This window comes from Lissotriton helveticus, chromosome 11 (genome assembly GCF_964261635.1).
Source record: "Lissotriton helveticus chromosome 11, aLisHel1.1, whole genome shotgun sequence".
NCBI classification, from domain to species: domain Eukaryota; kingdom Metazoa; phylum Chordata; class Amphibia; order Caudata; family Salamandridae; genus Lissotriton; species Lissotriton helveticus.
In genome coordinates, this window is record NC_136072.1 from 1,108,849,850 (window position 1) to 1,108,875,222 (window position 25,373).

At 46.6% G+C, this 25,373-nt stretch overlaps 1 protein-coding gene across 1 annotated transcript in view; it reads left to right on the forward strand.

Annotated features, from left to right (window-relative positions):
- LOC144790945 (solute carrier family 2, facilitated glucose transporter member 11-like) overlaps window positions 1-25,373 on the forward strand; it is a 525,594-nt gene that overhangs the window by 329,067 nt on the left and 171,154 nt on the right. The window lies entirely within an intron of this gene.

Genomic DNA, 25,373 nt, shown 5'->3' on the forward strand with positions numbered 1-25,373 from the left:
CTCACTCGCAATGCTTCCTCTCCGCTTTACTTTGTACCCACCCCCCTCCCGTTGTTCCTATTCTCCTTCCTCTGCTTAAGGTTGTACCTACCCCCTCCCGCTGTTCTGTTCTCCTTCCTCTGCTTAAGTTTGTACCCACCCCTCTCCCGTTTGTGTTTTCCTTCCTCCCACCGCCCGTCAGCTTCACGGGACTGTTCGAGGGAGGACACACGTGCGTTGCCCTTTTTGCGGCTGCCGTATGCAGATTGCTCCATGTTCCCTTGTAGAGAGGGTGTGCTCACACGGAACCCCCCTCACTGTTCTCCGGTAGTTTATACCCTCTGTCTGGGGCCGGCGTGCTCTAGGTATCAGTCGTGTATTACTGGGTTTAGCGCCCCTACGCGAAGCTATCAGTGCCGAACCCTCTCCATTCTTGGTCGGTGTCCCGTGCGTCTTCCTTACATTTTCACTAGTGCTATAATGATGATGAAGCCGCCCTCACAGCATGCCCCAACAGTGCATTGAGCCCAGGACTGCGGCAAGACCGTCCCGGAGGTGGTGGCAGGTAAGTGCTACTTTAAGGTGTGGAGAGAGCGGCATCATGTGGTATGGCGGATGACTGACATCAAAGCTCCATGCTGTTCGCAGTCTTCTTGTTATAAACATCAGATGTATGAAGTGGACTCGGCCAAAATTTCACCTCAGGGTAATGTTTACTTCCCCCAAAAAATCTGACACGTAGCACTTTCAGAAAGGGAGAAAACGGGGTTGCATTTGGCAGGGGCTATGTGTGATTCCTTATATACTTAAACATCTTTTAAAAGCAAATAACAAAAGGGAATTAATTAAATGCACTTAGGACAATGCTGAAAAACATTTTCCTCAATGCTGTCATATCAGTCGGTTTTATAAAGTTAGCCTGGCTGTATATGCAAATAAAAATAATGTCTCGCTGGTGACATTGTGTAGGTGAAGACTGAATCATATTGCAATTGCATTCATATAGTACTTCCCTACTCCCGACAAGAAATTAAAGCGCTTCATTAGAACATTTTGCCTCCATAGCATTAAGCGTATTTTTGAAAGTGGCATTATCAGTCCATTTTGAGTTATCTTTAGTTGTGTATGTTGTTCGCTGCACAGCCCGAGATGGTGTATGTTCATGTCCTCCCCTAGAGTTTCTAACCCTGTTCTTTGCCTCCAGGCCGCCCTGGTTGTAAACGTGGCTAGTAAATGTCAGGACACAGAAAGGAACTACAGGGAACTGAAAGAGCTGCACAGAAAGCTCTTTACAGTCCTGACCTTTTCCCTGCAAACCGTTTAGAAAGTCAGAGCCAACCTTGACCCAGCAGATCGCAGCTTTTGCCTCCGTGACCTACGCGTCCACCTTTCCCATCTCCAGGAAGATTAAGATCTAGGGCCGGAAGCCAAGCCAGCCTTCAGATTCCTTATAGATAAGTGACTCAAAACACCTTCTTCCGGCAAATATCGTACATGTATCCAAATCTTGCTTGCACCAACACTTGTGTTTTTGAAGGTGAAAAATGCTGGTTTATTCATATTTTTACTTCTAATAATTCATTTGGGAAACAATTGTACGCAAAGGCTTATTTTAATGATTTCTTACAGAGTTTGTTTGAACATGTGTGCTGGGAGTACAGTGACCCATCATGTCAGCGGTAGTACATGCGCACCCGTTTTAAAGGACCTAATTTAAAGTTGGGCAACATAGATGCCTGATGGCAGCAGTGGCATTATATGGCTGAAATATTGCGCCAGATTGATCAAACGGCCATGGTCCAACTGCTGTCACTTACATGATGCCTTCTGATTCACTTATAATTTTTGGATCTCTTTCCACCTTGCTTCATTTTCTCAAACAATCTCCAGCACATTAAAAATAAGAATTTGCAATGCAATAAGGCACACATTCCGAGAGTTTAAACTATTAGCATTTTAAATGACAATGCTTTTTATTTATCTGTTATGAAACCCAACACATAAATAGAAGGCCTTGTTATTTACAATGCCAATAGCTCAAACTCTCACAATTGCAAAACCTATTGCATTGCAAATGCTTGTTTTTTGTTAGGTAAGCTGTTCCCCAGCTTCGAGGTCGACCACCTTAGCTTTTAGGCCACATCCTCTCATATATATATATATATATATATATATATATATATATATATATATGCAAACAGATTCTTCAAACAGCACACTCCCGCCGTAAATGAAGACACGGACCACGTAGGCTGCAGTAAGGGAGATTTTAATGAAAACCTCTCAGATTACGCGTTTCGAGCAACTTGTGCTCTTGGTCTATATATATATATATATATATACAGCAAAAATCCTCAAACCTCCACACCGGCAGTGTGGCGAAAGAAGGAAACGGACCCCACGACTACAGGCAAGATGTTTAGATTCTATTGAACACCTTTCAGACGACGCGTTTCGAGTACCATGTACTCTTGTTCACACACCGGTTAATAATAATAATAATAATAATATGAAATTTGTAGCGCACTCAGCTTACCCGGGGGCATCCCGGCGCGAGACAGAACCAAGGGGAGAGAAACAAGTCCAATCACTACTGTGGGAACAAATAGGTCTTTAGGAGTTTCCTAAACAGTAGGATCTTGGGCTCTGAACGGATCTTAAGGGGCAAAGAGTTCCACAGTGTCGCCACCTGCACTGAAAACCGTCTGCCCCCCGAGCGAACTCTCCTCACTCTCGCTGACTGCAGAAGATGTTTTTGGTCTGAGCGCAAAAGACGTGTAGGTTTATAAGGACGGGCCATATTAAAAAGGATGGGGGGGCCCTTACCATGCAAGATTTTGTGGGCCGTACATAGCGCTTTAAACTTCACCCGCTCCTTCACGGGGAGCCAGTGGAGCTTTTTGAGGGCTGGGGCGGCAGACTGCCTTCTGGGAACATCCATTAGGACTCTCGCAGCAGCATTTTGCACCTGTTGGAGGGTTTTGAAGGTCGCTTCGGGGGCACCAAGAAACAGCGCATTCCCATAGTCAAGCCTCGATAGGATTAAACCACGCATCAAGAGCTTCCTTGCTGGATCAGGAAGCAGTGGTAACACCTTGCGGGCTGACCGCAGCAGACCAAAACACACTCCCGCGGTCTTCCTGGCATGGGTCCTAAAGGACAGATCTTCCTCCAGCCATACTCCCAATGACTTGATCTCCTTCTTGGGAGATGGTGGGTCGCCCAGAGACCGGGGCCAGCAGCTAGCAATAATAGAGGGACTGGGATTACCCAGGAGCATCAGCTCGGTTTTACCTCCATTAAGCTTTAAGGCCGAGCGAGACATCCACCGATAGACGTTAGCAAGGCAGTCGTGTAAAACTTCCGGATGTTCCGCCAGCTGAGTGAGGCCCACCACCAGCTGAGTATCATCAGCGTAGCTGATGATCTTCACCCCTGAAGGGGCCACCACTCTTTCAAGTGGAGTCATGTAAATATTAAATAAGGTAGGGCTCAATGATGAGCCCTGCGGGACTCCACATCGAAGAGGGAATGGTATTGACTGCTCTGCCCCTTCCCAGACTTGGTAAAAACGGTTGGAAAGAAAGGATTCCAGCCATTGCAAGGCTATCCCCGAGACACCTACCTCTGACAGACGTTGGAGGAGCACCTGATGACTCACGGTGTCAAAGGCAGCACTCAAGTCCAGGAGGATCACTGCCACTGACCCTCCTGTATCAAGAGTGCTCCTTGCTTCCTCCACTACTGCCAGTAGGGCTGTGTCCGTTCCATGGCCGGGGCGGAAACCAGTCTGGGAGTCTCCCAACAGGTGGTTGGACTCGAGATGATGGGATAGCTGACGGTTGACCAACTTCTCTGCAACTTTAGAGAAACCAGGCAGAAGTGAAATTGGCCTGAAGTTGGTCAAATTGGAAGGATCCAATCCAGGTTTTTTCAATAGGGCTTTTACCACTGCCCTTTTCCATCTCTGAGGCACTATACCATGAGATAGTGAGAGATTGATAAGGTCAGCCAGCGGAGTAGACAGAGTGTTTACCACAGGGTTAAGGTATTTCATGGGCACTGGGTCACTCGGAGAACCACTCTTCATCTCTGTCAATACTTTTATGACCTCCTCTTTCGAGAAAGGGCCAAACGAGACTAGCTCAGTCGGACATCTTACTGGACTAACAGCCACCTCAGAGATCTGAGGGGTCACAGGCAGGGAGGACAAAATCTTCTCTATTTTTGAATGGAAGAAGTAGGCCAGTTCTTCACATTTTTCTTTAGGATTATCATACACGACTGGCGGGACCGGGGCTTTCACAAGTTCCTTAAAAATTTTAAAAGATTCTCCTGGAGAATTACTTGCCCTCTCAATCTTATCACTAAAGAAGTTCCTTTTAGCGTCCTTCAGTGCACTTTTATACTTCCTCATCTCGCTTTTATAATTTGCCCTGCTTTCTTCCGTCTGCTCTCTCCTCCAAGCCTGTTCCAGCCTTTTACATGAGGTTCTAAAGCCCCTAAGTTCAGGGTTATACCAGGGGGCAGAACCGATTCTTCTTTCCCTGACAAGTCTCCTTTTTTTAGGGATCAGTAAGTCCAGAGAATTGGACAGCCATTCACCCATATTTTGATCAGCGATAGTGGGGTCAGCTACAGGGAGAGGACAGGTTCTAACCAACTCTGCCACCCAACTATCCACCGGTAGCTTCGACCAGAGTCGTTCTACAGTGTGTTGCCTGGGTACGGAGTCTCTCCGGTTCTCCGATTGCCATCTAAACGGAATAAGGTAATGATCCGTCCAAGGGAGAGCCATCATTTGGAGAGCTTCCAGGTTCGCAAAGTTGGTAAAGACTGCATCAAGCTGGTGACCTCTGCTATGAGTAACTCCAACATTAGCGAGGTGTAAATCCAGTGCACCGAGTAGACTTTAATAAGTCAGCCTGTTACTTTTAAATGCTCAGTTTCCCTGACCCATCCTATGGGCCACACCTACTGACGTGCGTCACATGATCGTGAACATTGACATAGAAAGGGTGCAAATTTTATAAAAGGGAAAGACAAACAACTTTTCATGTCATAACAGTAACTGGTTAAAAACTCAGCCTGAAAAAACAATACAATATATGAAACAGTTAAATTTCGTTTTCAAAGTTGATATTTTGTCTTAAAAATAGATGATAGATTGACAATCTTTTACTTATCCCATAAAACATTGCACAAATCTCATAAACGGCCTCACCACATATCATAACTGCTTGAATGCAGAAACAACCAAAGGCTGAAAAAGTGACTAGTGCTATATCTTTACTGCATGAATGCATGTACCATAAGGGGGCACAGCGTCAATGACATAATACCTCAAACACGCCAGATCCCTGGCGTGTACTGAATCAAAATATCTGGCCACGGGGTAGGCTACGTCATGGTTTACAATGGCGCGGAGATGCTGCAATATCCTGACGTGCACCTGTGACCTCGTGCTACCCACATAGCACAAACCACAGGTGCACGCCAGGACATACACAGCAAACTCGGTACGACAGTTAAAATTGCCCTTGATGGCAATTTTTGTAATGGAAAAAGGACTGTCATAGTGTGTAGTGTTCTGCCCAAACTTGTACGCACCGCAAGAACTACATTTGTAAAAGCCCTTTCTAGTGAGCCAGTCACTGCCACTGACCAGTTCTGGACTTTGCTTGACTAGTTTGCTGTGCATGCTGTGGGCTTTTTTGAAGGTGACAATAGGTCTGTCTGACACTCTAGAATTCAACACACCATCTGTTTTCAAAATGGGCCAATGCCTATTGATGATGGATTTTATTTGACGTTGCTGCCGACTGTACGTGATAATCAGCCTGGGAGACTGGTCAGTGTTCCCTGCATCTGGGGGAGTGGACATGAGGAGAGATTCTCTGGACCTTTCCTTAGTTTTAGTTAATGCTTTGGAAAGGATCACCTCACTGTAGCCCCTGGCCCTCAGACGTTCCATCATTGCAATAGCTCCCTCATCAAATGTTTCCACACTGTTGCAGATTCTCTTTAACCTCAAGAGTTCCCCCAAAGGAATGCTTTCTATGACATGTCCGGGATGTCCACTGCTGGCATGCAAGATGCTATTGCCAGCTGTGGGTTTACGGTATAAAGATGTTGTAATATTGGCCCCTACGATATCAATTTGGACATCTAAAAATTGGGCCGATTGTCTGCTGATATTTGATGTAAAGAACAAATTGCTGGTGTTAGTATTGAGAGTTCTGACAAACTGCTGTGCACTAGAAATGTCACCCTCCCACACACAGAAAACGTCATCGATGAATCTCATCCAATATTTGACATTACTAAAACCAGAAGTTGCGACAAGATCCCGCTCCTCCCACCAGCCCACGTGTAAACACGCATAGCTGGGGGAGAAGCAGGACCCCATCGCAACACCCCTGATTTGTTTCCATATGTCTTTGCCATACATAAAGAAGTTATTGTTAAGGCACCAATTTACCAGGTCGCACAACATACGGTTGTGCCCATAATATTCACAAGACTTTCGTCCCAAATAATGTCTAATGGCTTCAATACCTTTGCAATGTTCAATACATTTATACAATGATTCAATGTCCAGTGTAATCATTCACCAGTTAGTTTGCCATTGTATTGTGCCAAGTTTCGACAGAAAGTCCCCGGTGTCCTTAATGTAACTGGCTAGACTTTGGACATGATTTTGCAAAAAGTAATCAATGTAGCGGGAAACATTCTCACCCATACTTTTTATAGCAGAGATGATCGTTCTGCCAGGAGTCGGGTGTCGCATTTTGTGTACCTTTGGAATTAGATATAGGTGAGGCATCACCGGATTTTCCACATGTAGAAATGCGAATTCCTCAGTTGAAATTAGATTTTCACGTATGTAGGACATTAGCATTCGCTTCAAAGTGTCCCGGGCCCGTTTATATTCTAAGCCGCTGCTTATCACATAGCAGTTGCTATCGCCCAGTTGTCTTAATGCTTCTGTCACATATTCTTTCTTTTGCCAAAGGACAATGTTTCCTCCTTTGTCGGAGCAATTGATTACTATATCATGATTGTTACTAAGTTTTTCCATTAATTTGTCGTATTGGATTGCTTGAAAATTTCTTTTGGTGACGAGTTTCTGTCTCTGTGTTCGTTTGTTGAGTGTTTTTAAATCTTCCACCACAGACTCATGAAAAATGTCGACCGCGTCTTTTGGCATGATGGGGACAAACTTGCTCTTGACTTTGAAGGGACTTTCCCCTGCTCCCCTCTGCGTAACATTAATGGCACAGAGCTGATTCTGAGTATTTGGTGCTTCATTACCCTCGTTGGTGTTGTATATATATATATATTTCCAATTTCCCATGGTGCTAAGTAGAATTCTGCAATGGATCGCACTCTGCTAGCCCCTCCTCCGGGTCGCCCCTAAGCACTCTGGTATTTGAAGTGCGTGTAGTTCGAAGAATAGAAGTCAAGTTCATAAGTGGTTCACCAAAGTTGGTGCGAGTAGGTACTCGTTGTTCCCAAAATCTCTAGACCCAAGACATGGCTCGGGTTTCGGGATAGTTTCCCTCATCAGTAGAGAACAAGTTTGGGGTGGATGAGAAGGCTGCCAAGTAACCGTCACAGGCCTCGATGCCTCTCTGGCTCGCAGGGCGTCTCCAGAAGCTCGTCAGCTTGGCGCTCAAGGGAGCGATAAGTAGAATTCTGCAATGGATCGCACTCCGCTAGCCCCTCCTCCGGGTCGCCCCTAAGCACTCTGGTATTTGAAGTGCGTGTAGTTCGAAGAATAGAAGTCAAGTTCATAAGTGGTTCACCAAAGTTGGTGCGAGTAGGTACTCGTTGTTCCCAAAATCTCTAGACCCAAGACATGGCTCGGGTTTCGGGATAGTTTCCCTCATCAGTAGAGAACAAGTTTGGGGTGGATGAGAAGGCCGCCAAGTAACCGTCACAGGCCTCGATGCCTCTCTGGCTCGCAGGGCGTCTCCAGAAGCTCGTCAGCTTGGCGCTCAAGGGAGCAATAAGTAGAATTCTGCAATGGATCGCACTCCGCTAGCCCCTCCTCCGGGTCGCCCCTAAGCACTCTGGTATTTGAAGTGCGTGACAGAGAGGCATCGAGGCCTGTGACGGTTACTTGGCGGCCTTCTCATCCACCCAAACTTGTTCTCTACTGATGAGGGAAACTATCCCGAAACCCGAGCCATGTCTTGGGTCTAGAGATTTTGGGAACAACGAGTACCTACTCGCACCAACTTTGGTGAACCACTTATGAACTTGACTTCTGTTCTTCTAACTACACGCACTTCAAATACCAGAGTGCTTAGGGGCGACCCGGAGGAGGGGCTAGCGGAGTGCGATCCATTGCAGAATTCTACTTATCGCTCCCTTGAGCGCCAAGCTGACGAGCTTCTGGAGACGCCCTGCGAGCCAGAGAGGCATCGAGGCCTGTGACGGTTACTTGGCGGCCTTCTCATCCACCCCAAACTTGTTCTCTACTGATGAGGGAAACTATCCCGAAACCCGAGCCATGTCTTGGGTCTAGAGATTTTGGGAACAACGAGTACCTACTCGCACCAACTTTGGTGAACCACTTATGAACTTGACTTCTATTCTTCGAACTACACGCACTTCAAATACCAGAGTGCTTAGGGGCGACCCGGAGGAGGGGCTAGCGGAGTGCGATCCATTGTAGAATTCTACTTATCGCTCCCTTGAGCGCCAAGCTGACGAGCTTCTGGAGACGCCCTGCGAGCCAGAGAGGCATCGAGGCCTGTGACGGTTACTTGGCGGCCTTCTCATCCACCCCAAACTTGTTCTCTACTGATGAGGGAAACTATCCCGAAACCCGAGCCATGTCTTGGGTCTAGAGATTTTGGGAACAACGAGTACCTACTCGCACCAACTTTGGTGAACCACTTATGAACTTGACTTCTGTTCTTCGAACTACACGCACTTCAAATACCAGAGTGCTTAGGGGCGACCCGGAGGAGGGGCTAGCGGAGTGCGATCCATTGCAGAATTCTACTTATCGCTCCCTTGAGCGCCAAGCTGACGAGCATCTGGAGACGCCCTGCGAGCCAGAGAGGCATCGAGGCCTGTGACGGTTACTTGGCGGCCTTCTCATCCACCCCAAACTTGTTCTCTACTGATGAGGGAAACTATCCCGAAACCCGAGCCATGTCTTGGGTCTAGAGATTTTGAGAACAACGAGTACCTACTCGCACCAACTTTGGTGAACCACTTATGAACTTGACTTCTATTCTTCGAACTACACGCACTTCAAATACCAGAGTGCTTAGGGGCGACCCGGAGGAGGGGCTAGCGGAGTGCGATCCATTGCAGAATTCTACTTATCGCTCCCTTGAGCGCCAAGCTGACGAGCTTCTGGAGACGCCCTGCGAGCCAGAGAGGCATCGAGGCCTGTGACGGTTACTTGGCGGCCTTCTCATCCACCCCAAACTTGTTCTCTACTGATGAGGGAAACTATCCCGAAACCCGAGCCATGTCTTGGGTCTAGAGATTTTGGGAACAACGAGTACCTACTCGCACCAACTTTGGTGAACCACTTATGAACTTGACTTCTATTCTTCAAACTACACGCACTTCAAATACCAGAGTGCTTAGGGGCGACCCGGAGGAGGGGCTAGCGGAGTGCGATCCATTGCAGAATTCTACTTATCGCTCCCTTGAGCGCCAAGCTGACGAGCTTCTGGAGACGCCCTGCGAGCCAGAGAGGCATCGAGGCCTGTGACGGTTACTTGGCGGCCATCTCATCCACCCCAAACTTGTTCTCTACTGATGAGGGAAACTATCCCGAAACCCGAGCCATGTCTTGGGTCTAGAGATTTTGGGAACAACGAGTACCTACTCGCAGCAACTTTGGTGAACCACTTATGAACTTGACTTCTATTCTTCGAACTACACGCACTTCAAATACCAGAGTGCTTAGGGGTGACCCGGAGGAGGGGCTAGCGGAGTGCGATCCATTGCAGAATTCTACTTATCGCTCCGTTGAGCGCCAAGCTGACGAGCTTCTGGAGACGCCCTGCGAGCCAGAGAGGCATCGAGGCCTGTGACGGTTACTTGGCGGCCTTCTCATCCACCCCAAACTTGTTCTCTACTGATGAGGGAAACTATCCCGAAACCCGAGCCATGCCTTGGGTCTCGAGATTTTGGGAACAACGAGTACCTACTCGCACCAACTTTGGTGAACCACTTATGAACTTGACTTCTATTCTTCGAACTACACGCACTTCAAATACCAGAGTGCTTAGGGGCGACCCGGAGGAGGGGCTAGCGGAGTGCGATCCATTGCAGAATTCTACTTATCGCTCCCTTGAGCGCCAAGCTGACGAGCTTCTGGAGACGCCCTGCGAGCCAGAGAGGCATCGAGGCCTGTGACGGTTACTTGGCGGCCTTCTCATCCACCCCAAACTTGTTCTCTACTGATGAGGGAAACTATCCCGAAACCCGAGCCATGTCTTGGGTCTAGAGATTTTGGGAACAACGAGTACCTACTCGCACCAACTTTGGTGAACCACTTATGAACTTGACTTCTATTCTTCGAACTACACGCACTTCAAATACCAGAGTGCTTAGGGGCGACCCAGAGGAGGGGCTAGCGGAGTGCGATCCATTGCAGAATTCTACTTATCGCTCCCTTGAGCGCCAAGCTGACGAGCTTCTGGAGACGCCCTGCGAGCCAGAGAGGCATCGAGGCCTGTGACGGTTACTTGGCGGCCTTCTCATCCACCCCAAACTTGTTCTCTACTGATGAGGGAAACTATCCCGAAACCCGAGCCATGTCTTGGGTCTAGAGATTTTGGGAACAACGAGTACCTACTCGCACCTACTTTGGTGAACCACTTATGAACTTGACTTCTATTCTTCGAACTACACGCACTTCAAATACCAGAGTGCTTAGGGGCGACCCGGAGGAGGGGCTAGCGGAGTGCGATCCATTGCAGAATTCTGCTTATCGCTCCCTTGAGCGCCAAGCTGACGAGCTTCTGGAGACGCCCTGCGAGCCAGAGAGGCATCGAGGCCTGTGACGGTTACTTGGCGGCCTTCTCATCCACCCCAAACTTGTTCTCTACTGATGAGGGAAACTATCCCGAAACCCGAGCCATGTCTTGGGTCTAGAGATTTTGGGAACAACGAGTACCTACTCGCACCAACTTTGGTGAACCACTTATGAACTTGACTTCTATTCTTCGAACTACACGCACTTCAAATACCTGAGTGCTTAGGGGCGACCCGGAGGAGGGGCTAGCGGAGTGCGATCCATTGCAGAATTCTACTTATCGCTCCCTTGAGCGCCAAGCTGACGAGCTTCTGGAGACCCCCTGCGAGCCAGAGAGGCATCGAGGCCTGTGACCGTTACTTGGCGGCCTTCTCATCCACCCCAAACTTGTTCTCTACTGATGAGGGAAACTATCCAGAAACCCGAGCCATGTCTTGGGTCTAGAGATTTTGGGAACAACGAGTACCTACTCGCACCAACTTTGGTGAACCACTTATGAACTTGACTTCTATTCTTCGAACTACACGCGCTTCAAATACCAGAGTGCTTAGGGGCGACCCGGAGAAGGGGCTAGCGGAGTGCGATCCATTGCAGAATTCTACTTATCGCTCCCTTGAGCGCCAAGCTGACGAGCTTCTGGAGACGCCCTGCGAGCCAGAGAGGCATCGAGGCCTGTGACGGTTACTTGGCGGCCTTCTCATCCACCCCAAACTTGTTCTCTACTGGTGAGGGAAACTATCCCGAAACCCGAGCCATGTCTTGGGTCTAGAGATTTTGGGAACAACGAGTACCTACTCGCACCAACTTTGGTGAACCACTTATGAACTTGACTTCTATTCTTCGAACTACACGCACTTCAAATACCAGAGTGCTTAGGGGCGACCCGGAGGAGGGGCTAGCGGAGTGCGATCCATTGCAGAATTCTACTTATCGCTCCCTTGAGCGCCAAGCTGACGAGCTTCTGGAGACGCCCTGCGAGCCAGAGAGGCATCGAGGCCTGTGACGGTTACTTGGCGGCCTTCTCATCCACCCCAAACTTGTTCTCTACTGATGAGGGAAACTATCCCGAAACCCTAGCCATGTCTTGGGTCTAGAGATTTTGGGAACAACGAGTACCTACTCGCACCAACTTTGGTGAACCACTTATGAACTTGACTTCTATTCTTCGAACTACACGCACTTCAAATACCAGAGTGCTTAGGGGTGACCCGGAGGAGGGGCTAGCGGAGTGCGATCCATTGCAGAATTCTACTTATCGCTCCCTTGAGCGCCAAGCTGACGAGCTTCTGGAGACGCCCTGCGAGCCAGAGAGGCATCGAGGCCTGTGACGGTTACTTGGCGGCCTTCTCATCCACCCCAAACTTGTTCTCTACTGATGAGGGAAACTATCCCGAAACCCGAGCCATGTCTTGGGTCTAGAGATTTTGGGAACAACGAGTACCTACTCGCACCAACTTTGGTGAACCACTTATGAACTTGACTTCTATTCTTCGAACTACACGCACTTCAAATACCAGAGTGCTTAGGGGCGACCCGGAGGAGGGGCTAGCGGAGTGCGATCCATTGCAGAATTCTACTTATCGCTCCCTTGAGCGCCAAGCTGACCAGCTTCTGGAGACGCCCTGCGAGCCAGAGAGGCATCGAGGCCTGTGACGGTTACTTGGCGGCCTTCTCATCCACCCCAAACTTGTTCTCTACTGATGAGGGAAACTATCCCGAAACCCGAGCCATGTCTTGGGTCTAGAGATTTTGGGAACAATGAGTACCTACTCGCACCAACTTTGGTGAACCACTTATGAATTTGACTTCTATTCTTCGAACTACACGCACTTCAAATACCAGAGTGCTTAGGGGCGACCCTGAGGAGGGGCTAGCGGAGTGCGATCCATTGCAGAATTCTACTTATCGCTCCCTTGAGCGCCAAGCTGACGAGCTTCTGGAGACGCCCTGCGAGCCAGAGAGGCATCGAGGCCTGTGACGGTTACTTGGCGGCCTTCTCATCCACCCCAAACTTGTTCTCTACTGATGAGGGAAACTATCCCGAAACCCGAGCCATGTCTTGGGTCTAGAGATTTTGGGAACAACGAGTACCTACTCGCACCAACTTTGGTGAACCACTTATGAACTTGACTTCTATTCTTCGAACTACACGCACTTCAAATACCAGAGTGCTTAGGGGCGACCCGGAGGAGGGGCTAGCGGAGTGCGATCCATTGCAGAATTCTACTTATCGCTCCCTTGAGCGCCAAGCTGACGAGCTTCTGGAGACGCCCTGCGAGCCAGAGAGGCATCGAGGCCTGTGACGGTTACTTGGCGGCCTTCTCATCCACCCCAAACTTGTTCTCTACTGATGAGGGAAACTATCCCGAAACCCGAGCCATGTCTTGGGTCTAGAGATTTTGGGAACAACGAGTACCTACTCGCACCAACTTTGGTGAACCACTTATGAACTTGACTTCTATTCTTCGAACTACACGCACTTCAAATACCAGAGTGCTTAGGGGCGACCCGGAGGAGGGGCTAGCGGAGTGCGATCCATTGCAGAATTCTTCCCATGTTGCTAAGTCCAGCAAATACGCACTCAGAGACAGATGTCTGAAGAAAAAAGGGTGTTTATTCCAAAATTACGCTACGCGTTTCAACACAATGCTGTGTCTTGTTCACACGAATTACTTCGATGTTTACAGCATATTTAAAAGAGATCAACAACATAGACAAAGGCTTGTTTGTATGTCAAAAGTCACATGATCACACATGTGAATGGATCCGCCATTGCTAAGTGGTATAAAAGAAGGTGAACTATATATCTAATTGCATCAGCCCAGTATATCTATGCTCAGTTACGAAGACAGTAAAGGTCCTTCAATTTAGCATATATATTGAAACCATAATAAATAAACATTTCAAGTTCACCTTACAGTCTGTTTGTGATCAAACATATTTGCGACTCTCTTAATTAATTAATTATCTTTTTAATTAATTTCAGCAACCTGGAATGTAAACCTCATATCATATGATTTTACATTTCTTAGTAAAAACACATTTCATTCGGTATAGTACCTATAAGTCACCTGATCACACGTGTGAATGGATCCGCCCTTACTAAGTGGTATACAAGAAGGTGAACTATATATCTGATTGCATCAACCCAGTAAAACTATGCTCAGTTAAGAAGACAGTAAAGGTCCTTCAATTTAGCATATATATTGAAACCATAATCCATAAACATTTCAAGTTCATCTTACAGTCTGTTTATATCAAAACATGTTAGCGACTTCTAGGACGCTCACTAGCTTTAGCAATGGCATTTTTAATGATTTTATTGCTGTACCCTCTATTTTTGAGACGCTTGCACATTTCCTCTTGACATGTCAAAAAATCTGCATTATCACTACAAATGCGTTTCAATCTTAGAATTTCTCCGTATGGGATACTCGCTATGAGATGTTTAGGGTGGGAACTTTCAGAATGTAACGTTATGTTCCCAGCTGTGGGTTTACGAAATAGCGTAGTACATAATACCCCTTCCTTGACCTGAAGCCTCCCATCAAGGAAATCAATTTGTAGTTTATTGATAGTGGAGGTGAAATTTAAATTCATGCAATTATCTTTAATGGCTGCAATGAATAATTCTGCCTCTCCCTGTGTTCCCTGCCATAATAAGAACACATCGTCAATATACCGGTAATATGCAGTGACATGTGCTTCAAATGTAGCCTTGTGAGTACGCCTACGGACCTGTTCCTCCCACCAGCCAACATGTAAACATGCATAGCTGGGGGATAAACAGGCCCCCATAGCGACTCCTCTTAGTTGTTTGTATAAGGCATCATTAAAAAGAAAGAAATTGTTATGTAAGCACCAATCAATTAATGCAACAATGACTTTACTATGTGCATAGTATTCAATGGGACACTTGGATAAATAGTATTTAATGGCCTCAAGTCCTTGGCAGTGGTCAATGCTCGTATACAATGACTCTATGTCAAGTGTAATTAACAAAAGATCTTCCGACCATGTTGTCTTATCTATTTTTAAATATATATATATAATGCACAAATTCCACGTTCCTCATTTCTTCACATGTAGAAAACACGCAGAAAACACAGCACTCCAGAGGGATAAGACAGATCCACAGTTTCTTTATTTTGCAGGGACCTTACAACATGCGTTTTGGCGTTTCGCCTTCGTCAGTGTCAGAGAGACTCTGCTCTTTGTAATGTAAATAAAGTTTTTCGACCATATTGGAAATAGACAAGGGACTGACTCCTCTACAACAATACAGTCGCCATCTTGGAGTGTATACTCTCTTATTGCAATCTACTACATCTCATGCAACCATAATTGATTACTGTGTGAAGTCGGAGGGTATATGACATTAAGCATGGGAAAATACCACAAAATCTAGCCGTGGATCGGCTAAAGTCCCTCGTTAATCTCCCCAGATTGTTGGTCACTTTATCCATTCAGAACAGAACAAAAATTAAACAACATAAACCATTATGATCATGATATTATGCATTACTCAGAAGCAACATCAAAATCAAAAACAAAAACAAAGACAAAACCATAAACTGCAAAAATTACAATAATTACACGGCCTATCAAAAAGTTATGCATAGAGAATTCAATAATTGTAGTTGTCCAAACAATCTCATTCATTTCACCACTGTTTGGCCACTTCTATATGTCCCTATATCTAAGGTCTACGTGTTAGGGCAAGATCAATAACACTCCATCTATAACCAATTGATATCAAATCTAGATCTCAGCCAAATCCAACAGCATGTCTTTAGATTATTTATCTTTTTAGATCTTTTTTGATTGTTCGTTCTTCACTTTACTAAATGAACTGCCATCTCCTCCCCGCTGTTCAAGCCCCTAGGATGTTTGGTAGATAGGTCTATGATGTATCTTAACTCTAATCTACGGAGCCGTCTTAGCCGGTCCCCACCCCTACATTAAGTGGTACAGAGTCTAATCCAAAATATTGCAGCTTCCTCCTATCTCTCTCATGCAGTTCTGCAAAGTGTTGAGCCACCGGATAGGCCGGATTTGCCTTGTCAATGGCTCGAAGGTGTTCTAGTATTCGCATTTTCAGTTGGTTAATAGTGCTCCCAATGTAGCGTAAGCCACACGGGCAAACCAAACAGTAAACTGCATAGGTGGTGCTGCAAGTGATGAATTTCTTTATTTTCATTGTTCTCCCTGTATCCAGTATGTCATATGTCGGGACTCTTCTGCTGGCCGCACAGGCCTTGCAGCGGCCACAGGGGTAGAAACCCTTCATTTCCCGTAAGGTATTTGTTCTTGGGATTGGTTTTTCCAGATGGCTTCTCACCAGCATATCCCTTAGTGACCTAGCTTTGCTAAAGGTCACTAGGGGGTGCACTGGTAGATCGTCCTTCAGCACACTATCTGTCCGGAGAATGTGCCAGTTCTTCCTCAGCATAGCTCTCAGATCGTTTGCCCCAGATGAGAATGGGGTTATCATTCTAAATTTCCCTTTATTCTCATCACCCTTGTTCTTACAGGGTTTCACACGCAGAAGTTCTTTCCTCGGGACTCTCCTCACCTTGTTGAGAGCGCTTTGCAGCATCTCCTTACCATACCCTCTGAGGTTGAATCGTGCCAGGCATTCCGAGGCAGCCGCCTCGAAATCCTGGTCCCTCGTGCTATTTCTCCGGAGTCTTAATAGTTCTCCGTAGGGTATGCTTTTGACCAACTGCGGTGGATGACTGCTGCTGGCAAAAAGAATGGAATTCCCTGCAGTTTCTTTTCTGAAAAATGCAGTTTGTATGCGGCCATTATCAATAAACACCCTTAGGTCCAAATAGTCCGCTGCCACCGAACTAATGGACCCTGTGAAGTGTAAATTTTAATCATTGTTGTTTAGAATTTCGATGTAATTTTCTGCTGTACTAATTGCCCCCTTCCATACAATGAATAAATCGTCTATATAACGATGCCAACATACAACTTGTTCACTATCCTGTCCCACCGTACAGCTCCTGGGCACCTGCTCCTCCCACCAGCCAATGAATACATTCGCGTAGCTGGGGCAAAGCAGGTGCCCATCGCCGTCCCAGACTTCTGTCTAAACAGTTGTTCATTGAACAGACAGATGTTATTGGTGAGGCCGAATTCTTCAAATTCCAGAGTCATCATGTTGTGTTGCGCAAAGCGCATTTGTCGTTGGTCTAGATAGTGCCGGACAGCATTCAAGCCATGTTTGTGTTCTATGCACGTGTAAAGACTCGTAATGTCCAGCACCATCAGTAGGTAGTCAGAGTCCCAAACTGTGTCCTCGATTTTATTTAGGAAGTCCTTTGTGTCCTGCACATAGGACTGTAGATTTACTACAAAAGGGAACAAGATGTTGTCCACAAATTCGAACATATTCTCAGTCAGGCTATTGCTCGAAGAGACTATCGGACGACCAGGAGGATGAACACTGTTTTTGTGAAGTCTAGGTAGGTGATAGAATGTGGGAGTCATCGGCTGATTGTTTCACAGGAAAAGATGTTCATCCCTGCCCAGCATTGATAGGTCATACCACTTGCGAATCAAAGCATCATAGTCCCTGATGCTCTGTTGATATTCATCATTGCTACTCACTGCATAATATCTCTCGTCCGATAACTGCCTCATTGCTTCATTTATGTAGTATTCTCTGCTGAGAATGACGACGTTTCCCCCTTTATCTGAGGGTTTCACTACAATGGTATTGTCATTCATTAGATTTTGCAGTGCCATCCTCTGTGTGTCTGTGATGTTGCGGCTGTTTATATTTGTTGTCTTCCTATACCTCAGCATATCGTTATTCATTGCCTCAGTGAAAACATCCACAGCATCCCAGGGTGTTTGTGGCACGAAAACAGAGACCGGTTTGAAATGACTTTCATCTCTCTCTTGGTCCACTCCTAGTAGCATTGCTCTTTGAGCCATGTCCAGAGCACCCCTGTTAAGGTCTTGTTCCATTCTCAGGTCTTCAAGGGCCTCCAGACCCGCCGTGTCCACACCGCTAAGTGCATCAGTTGCTGTTAATCTGACACCTTTTTTCATTAGATCTTTCGTGTGCGGTCTCAACTTAAAATATTTGTGCAGTTTCAACTTCCTTGTAAACCGGAAGAGATCAATGCGTGTCTGCGTGTATTCGAGACTGCTGCTTGGGCAGAATGTAAGCCCTAAGCTTAAAAGTTCAGTTTCTGTGTCCGTCAATGACCTCTCCTTTGAGATGTCATCAGTGATGTCATGAGTGATGCCACTGACCATGTCATGAGTGATGTAATATGTGACGTCATCAGCAGTGCATTGCGGGCGCGCGAGTTATAGTTAACTGAACTAACTATAACGGGGGAATTTCAAAGGTTTTGTATGAGTGAAATGCCCAGCTAACAATAACATGTGTGAAACCTATGGTTTTTTCAGTGAATTTCTAAGTTTTTTTTAATGCTAATTCCTAACTATAACGTGCCTGAAACCTATGGTTTTTTCAGAGAATTTCAAAGGTTTTTTAAATGCTAATTCCTAACTATAACATGTGTGAAACTTATGTTTTTTTCAGTGAGTTTCCAAGGTTTTTTTAAATGCTAATTCCTAACTATAATATGTGTGTGAAACCTATGGTTTTTTCAGTGAATTTGCAAGTTTTTTTAAATGCTAATTCCTAACTATAACGTGGCTGAAACCTAAGGTTTTTTTAGTGAATATATATATGCACTGGAAAACTAAACACCCACTTCCTTTACAAAGAAATGGAAAGTTTGCATCTCTGCAACCTCTCTAATTTTTCACCTTAGTCATCTTCCGCTCAATCAACACAACAACCACAAATACACACACCTACTTGCTACCATTCTTGGCTGAGCTTATCAATTATTCTTCTTTAATTCAAATTCAAAGTGCAGGCCCTTTATTCAGCCTTCTTGGTAACTACTACCTGTGAATATCAGTGGGTAATTTGCACACTTCCGTCCTTTCTTGCGTCTTTTCTACCACACACTGCGGCAGGTTTTCAAGCCCCTTGCGCCACTTTTGCATCATTTTCCCACGACCTTATAAATCTGCCCAACTGTGTGTACTTTATGCACTAGCTTTCTTCCTTAGATGTGGTACTAGTTTCTCTTGCTCCCACTGCGGAATCCAACACCCTATCTGTGTAATGACCTGGAAATCCAAAGATCCACTTCATTGACAATGCAGTGGGTAGTTTGTGTTTCTCCAACCTTTCTTATTTTTCACGTTTTTCATCTTCCACTCAATCTACACATTATCCACACATACACACATCTAATTGCTGCATTCCTTAGCTGTTATTATCAACTATTCTTCTATTTTATATTCATATTCAAAGTGCAAGCCCTTTATCAAGCCTTTTTGTTGTAACTACTGTTCCAGGAATTCTGCTCATACACAGAACTGTGCATAAAGACTTAGGACCTCAGTGAATTATGGTGTACCAAAACCCACCTTACTACACAAACCCCGTACCAGACTAGCAATCAGTGACTCATTGGTTCTTCGCCCTAGAACAAAAACACCAATAACTAGTCAACCCAGAACATGCGACTTAGATTACATGAAGTAAAGTGGATAACAAGAACACTCTTTCAATATAGTCTTACACCAGTCCAAAACAAGATGTAAATAAAGACACGTGCAACTTCGAAATGTTTATTTCTAACGCCATAATCTCATGCACAGTACCTTAGAAAATACAACCAAACGTATTATCAGAAACAAGGTTGTTAGCATTGTTACTATGCTATGAAATACAAACGGAAAAAGCATCCTATAATGCTAAAAGTAAACAAATTTAAAATATACCTACATTTCACCCTCCCTACCTAGCAGATTAGTTTATAACTACAGAAAGTCTCATAGGATTACATGGGCAGACCCATACCTCTGGTACTCAGCAGTAGTGGATCACATTCAGTGCTCCACAAACTGTCAAGATACGAATGTTCTCCAACTGTGTGTAACTTTGCCTCCACAATGCATTATGAAACACGCAAGTATCAGAGGTGGCCACAGCTGCATATGTATTATGGCTCGAACGTGCAAGGATCATTCTGAATAAAAGACACAGTATTCAAGATAACCTTGATGTTCCATGCTCTCACTATACACTCAAAACTAGCGAGGCAGTTTACAAATCTAGCATACCAAATTATTCTCATATAAAGCAAAATACTCAGCCTTCTCTAAACAATATCACAAGTACGTGTCGTATGCAAAGCAGAGCAGGAAAGCAAAAATAGTGTGTAAGCTTCTAATAAACCCATGCTAACTTAACAGGGTGTGAGTGCAAGGCTCAGCCCCACGGCTCCCTCTCTTGATCAAAGCACGTGATATAAACGTGGGCGAATTAGGAACGCAGAGTCCAAGTTTAAAAAGCAGAGTCAAGTTCACATTTCCCCCAAAAAGTTATTCGCTCTTTGATAGAAAGCAGTAGCTAAATAATAAAGAATACGTAGAAAAATCAAAGAGTCTTAATCCAACAGCGTGTAAGCACAGTATGTAGCAACAGCCTCCAACAGGAAGTCATTGTTCTCATCTGAAAACATTTCAGCCATCCAATTCAATAGTGGGAATGAACATACATGTTCCTCAACGACCGGAGACTCTATCACCATCGGAGGAAAACTCGGGTCATCTTCAATGTAACTGCGTGCCAGGAACTCAAGCGCCGCGCAAAAACATTCCAACGTCCCATTATTCCATGTGTCGCTGCTAAGGCCATAATCCCGCCGCCAGAACAGAGCACGTCATGAACCACTAAGGGGCTCATCAGCTGGTCATAATCCGCTTTGGGAGACACCGTACTGCAGAGACACAAATCCAGGGCCCAGTCGAAATCGCAGCTCAGGCAATGGAACACAGGTTGAATGCATGTGAAAAAGGAAAATCGAAACGATAATCCATAAGCTGCACTCAATGTAGCCAAAGGCAGCGCTCCGTAATAACTAATCATTCGGTTGCGAAGCAGCAACAGCCGGGACATATTGTCGTCTGCTGCAGGATGTGCATCCTATTTATGTAAACAAATTAATAAAAGCACACCGGCAACTAATGCGAGTATTAAAAGCAATCTACCAAAGATGCTGGAAAAAATCGAATTAAAAAATCCCGAAAAGACACCAAATCTATTTTCTACAGAAGTCACAAGGCCACTGCTTCTACCTTTAAAAAAGTAAGGTAACCCTGTAGTGAAGGACACATTAAAGATACTCTAAATTAACTCCCCAAAATTCAAGAGCACATCTGTATTTAATAAATCATGCACTTCTGTGCGGGTGTTTGCTACATGAAGGACACATTTTTCTGTACCAGATATAAGAGCGACCTGTTTTTGAGACAATAGCGCTCTTATACGACTCATTTGGTTGACTCTGCTTTTAAGGTCGAAATCGACAGCCAGATGGAAACATCCAGCTTTCCATGCAGAGGAGTTAACACAACTTTTTTTTTATCAAACCACGCTCAGTTACCGTAATCATTTAACATGCCTGCTAACATTGCACAACAATCTCCATTATTCCAAAGTCAATAACTCCTGTTTCCAGTAAACTGAACGTTGTTATGATAGCAGGTGTCGGAGTGCCTTTCAAAACTCAGGCCAAATTAGGCGCATCTTGTATAGAAGAGCCATGCAATTGTATTTGTCTACAAATTAAGGAGTGATCTGGTGCTATTGTGCAATCCTCGCCATTCACATAGACTTCTTTTCCCTCCCTCAGACACCTATATGTAAATGGTAATAACCAAGCTTCATGCAGATAAGCACTCCCTAAACATCCATATCTGCCTATAGCATAGTATTTCATGCAAACCTCTAATTTAACCGGGTTAAAAAATAAAGTTATGATACTGTGGATAAGCCACACACCTGAATTGGATCTCCAATGAATGACCACTTCTAACCATTCTCATAGCAAGCCGTGTGCTCTGATCTGACAGTGAGAGAGTGATTGCACCATAGTTTATTCTGCTAATCATTCTCAGCATACGCTACGAATAACCTTTGACGTTGCACGTTGCATCAAAGCTTCCCTGGGATGTCATGTACGGCGCCCCGCACAAAAAAGACGCAAATGTTTTTAATTGTTTATATTTATGTATTTAATAAACATACTAACAGAAGACTTATTCTAGGATAATTATGGAATACATTTTTTTTAAGCTTTAAAAATCCTATATTACTTCTATATTGTATGAGTGCAGCTGCGTGCCCCTCCGCCTGGTACCCTAGACTCCACCACGCCCAGACCCGGTTCATAAGCACTCGTGATCGTCACCACAAAACCATTAGCACGCATATCGCTTTTCCACCCATGCTTTTACAACTAGTATGCATTTACCACACATGATAAACACATAGGGGTCGATTAGGATGGCGGACGGAAATTGGTACTGTCCGCCATGGTTGGGGAAATTTAACTCCCGGCTGCGCCGCGGAGATTCCGCGGTTGGGATTAGGATAATCATGTCACGAAATTCCGACCGCGGCGGACGGATCATAACAAACACCGTCCGCGGTGGACGGAACACATCTAACTCCGTCCGCGGCGAACGGAGCCCAATGACGGACGTAAATGACCGCGGAAAAAACACATGTACCGCCATACCTGTGAATACTCCGTGTCCGCAATTAGGATAAATCCGCCTGTACCACGGAACGCACAGCCATCCACGTCCGCGGCGGAAAGAATGCAACGATAAACACTGCATCACTGCGGAAGGCCAACACGCACAACACCACCTGACTGCCAACAACCATTGAGACACGACTATAAAATGACACCCACACACTACCACAATCCTTTGCATCACAGCATTGCTGCTAGCAAGAGGCCCTAATCGAGATACAGCTAACTCACATAGAAGACACACAACCACCACCCTACCACACCCACCACACAAACACCCACCACACAATTCCTACACATCACACACCACACACCTGCACCCCCCAACTCGCTCAACCCACACACTGAGCACCACAAACCATGGCACCCAAAAAAAAACCTAAATTCACGGAGACCGAGTTGAAGGTAATGGTAGATGAAATAATTCGTGTTGAGCCCCACATCTTCGGGGCCCAAGTCCAGCAGACGTCCGTGGCGCAAAAGAACCACATGTGGGACCGGATCGTCACTCGGGTGAATGCTTCAGGTACCGTGCCGAGGACGAAGCATGATATTCAGAGGCGGTGGCATGACCTGAAGACCCGGGTGAAAGGCATCCGCGCCAAAAACTATGCAAGAGCCAATCATACTGGCGGAGGAACACCCCCGGAGCCAATACCCTTCACCGATTGGGAGGAGAAGGTGCTGGTGATACTTTACCCAGAGAGTCTAGACGGACTTGATGAAGGAGAAGAGGCTGGTAAGTACAAACCAAGCCCCACGATCAGTACGACATGGTCAGGCTCACACAACTGAGAAGACACATCACCTATGCCCCAACCCCTGCACGTCGGACACCTACTCACAAACATGTACATGGCTACCAACAGGCCCCCATGTTCACGGGGAGGGTGGTGGAGGTGGAGGGTGGGGTGTGTGAGAGGTCCAAACTACAACTCCCAACAGGCCCCCATGTTCACGGGGAGGGTGGTGGAGGTGGAGGGTGGGGTGTGTGAGAGGTCCAAACTACAACTCCCAACAGGCCCCCATGTTCACGGGGAGGGTGGTGGAGGTGGAGGGTGGGGTGTGTGAGAGGGCCAAACTACAACTCCCAACAGGCCCCCATGTTCACGGGGAGGGTGGTGGAGGTGGAGGGTGGGGTGTGTGAGAGGTCCAAACTACAACTCCCAACAGGCCCCCATGTTCACGGGGAGGGTGGTGGTGGTGGAGGGTGGGGTGTGTGGGGTGTGTGCGACAGGAAACAGAAATGTCTACAAATCTATATGAACATGTAATGTCCACATTACTGACCAGCTCTATCTTGTCCCTCAGGTGATCGTGAACTGACTGGGGAAACCAGTACCCGGCCGCAAGCCTCGCCTCCCACACATACCGGACTCTCTGGTGACGATGACACAGGCAGCTCCGGTGCGGAGGATGGAGCAGGACCAAGCACACAGCCAGGGCCATCTGGCTCACAGGGACTCCCGGGCCCAACAACCGTCGCATGTGTGACTCCAGCGACACCTGCCTCTGTGATCTGCAGAGTCCCCACCACCACCACCACCACCACCACCAGTACCACCAGTACCACCAGTACCACGACTCCTGCCTGTGCCACCCAGCCTAACCCAGCGCACGCCGCAGGACCATCGGCCTCACACCCAAGCAGGGTGAGTGGGCCACAAAGGAGAGAGGCGACGGGACATCAGGCAATCAGGCGACCCACACACCGCCGTACAGAGGAAGGACAGCTACCCCATCCTGTGGCAGAGTCCCTACAAGCCCTTGCCAGGTGCCAGGCGTCATACGACCGTTCCCAGGAACATGCAGATCGTGCACACCAGGACTCAGTGGACAACACCAACATGTTGCGCGAAATCTCGGGGTACCTTGGCCAGATAGTGCACATCATGGGCCAGCAGACAACAATGTGGAGGGAATGGATTGCCCGGAACAACCCCCCCACCCCTCCACCAATTGTCGTAGCGCCACCGCCACCGTCACCTCCACCTCCACCGCCACCGTCACCTCCGCCGCCGCCACCACCACCTGTGCCCCTGGCGACGGATGTGGCCCATGAACAACCTGCACCCCCAGCTGACTCTGTTCCACCTCAGAGACGGAGGGGCCGCCCGAGGCTGGAAGTGGGTGAGAGCAGTGTTGGAGTGCTATCCACACGCTCCAAGAGGGGCCGCCAATGACTTTGTCACTGCCTGTGCCAGACATTCACCCTGCAAAGTATCCTGTCCCACATAGACAATCATTGCCACTGGTCTGCTGGACTAGCCTGACACCCCCCAATGTGGTGTCAGCACGGACATTTCATCTGCCATTACCTTCAACTCCAACTCCCTCCCCCCCACTTACTTGTAAATATTCACCAGCAAAAAAGCACAACCTGTAAATAAATTTCACTTACACACTCAATGATGTTTTGCCTCCATGTTTATTCACATGATTGCCTTCAGAAACAGACGTAAACAGGTTCAGGGATCCTAGTCGTACATGATCATGGCGCTGCGAGAGTGACCTAGGGAAAATCAGAGACAGCAAACACACATCAGGAAACAGATTCACACACATCACAACACACTGCACAGCAACATTACACAAACTACACTCATCACTAAAGCATGGGATGACAGCACACACATCATGGAGACTTGTATGTCCAAAGAAATGAAGACACACATATGCAACTATCACAAACAAGAACACACAGCTGATGCACCCCACATCCACAC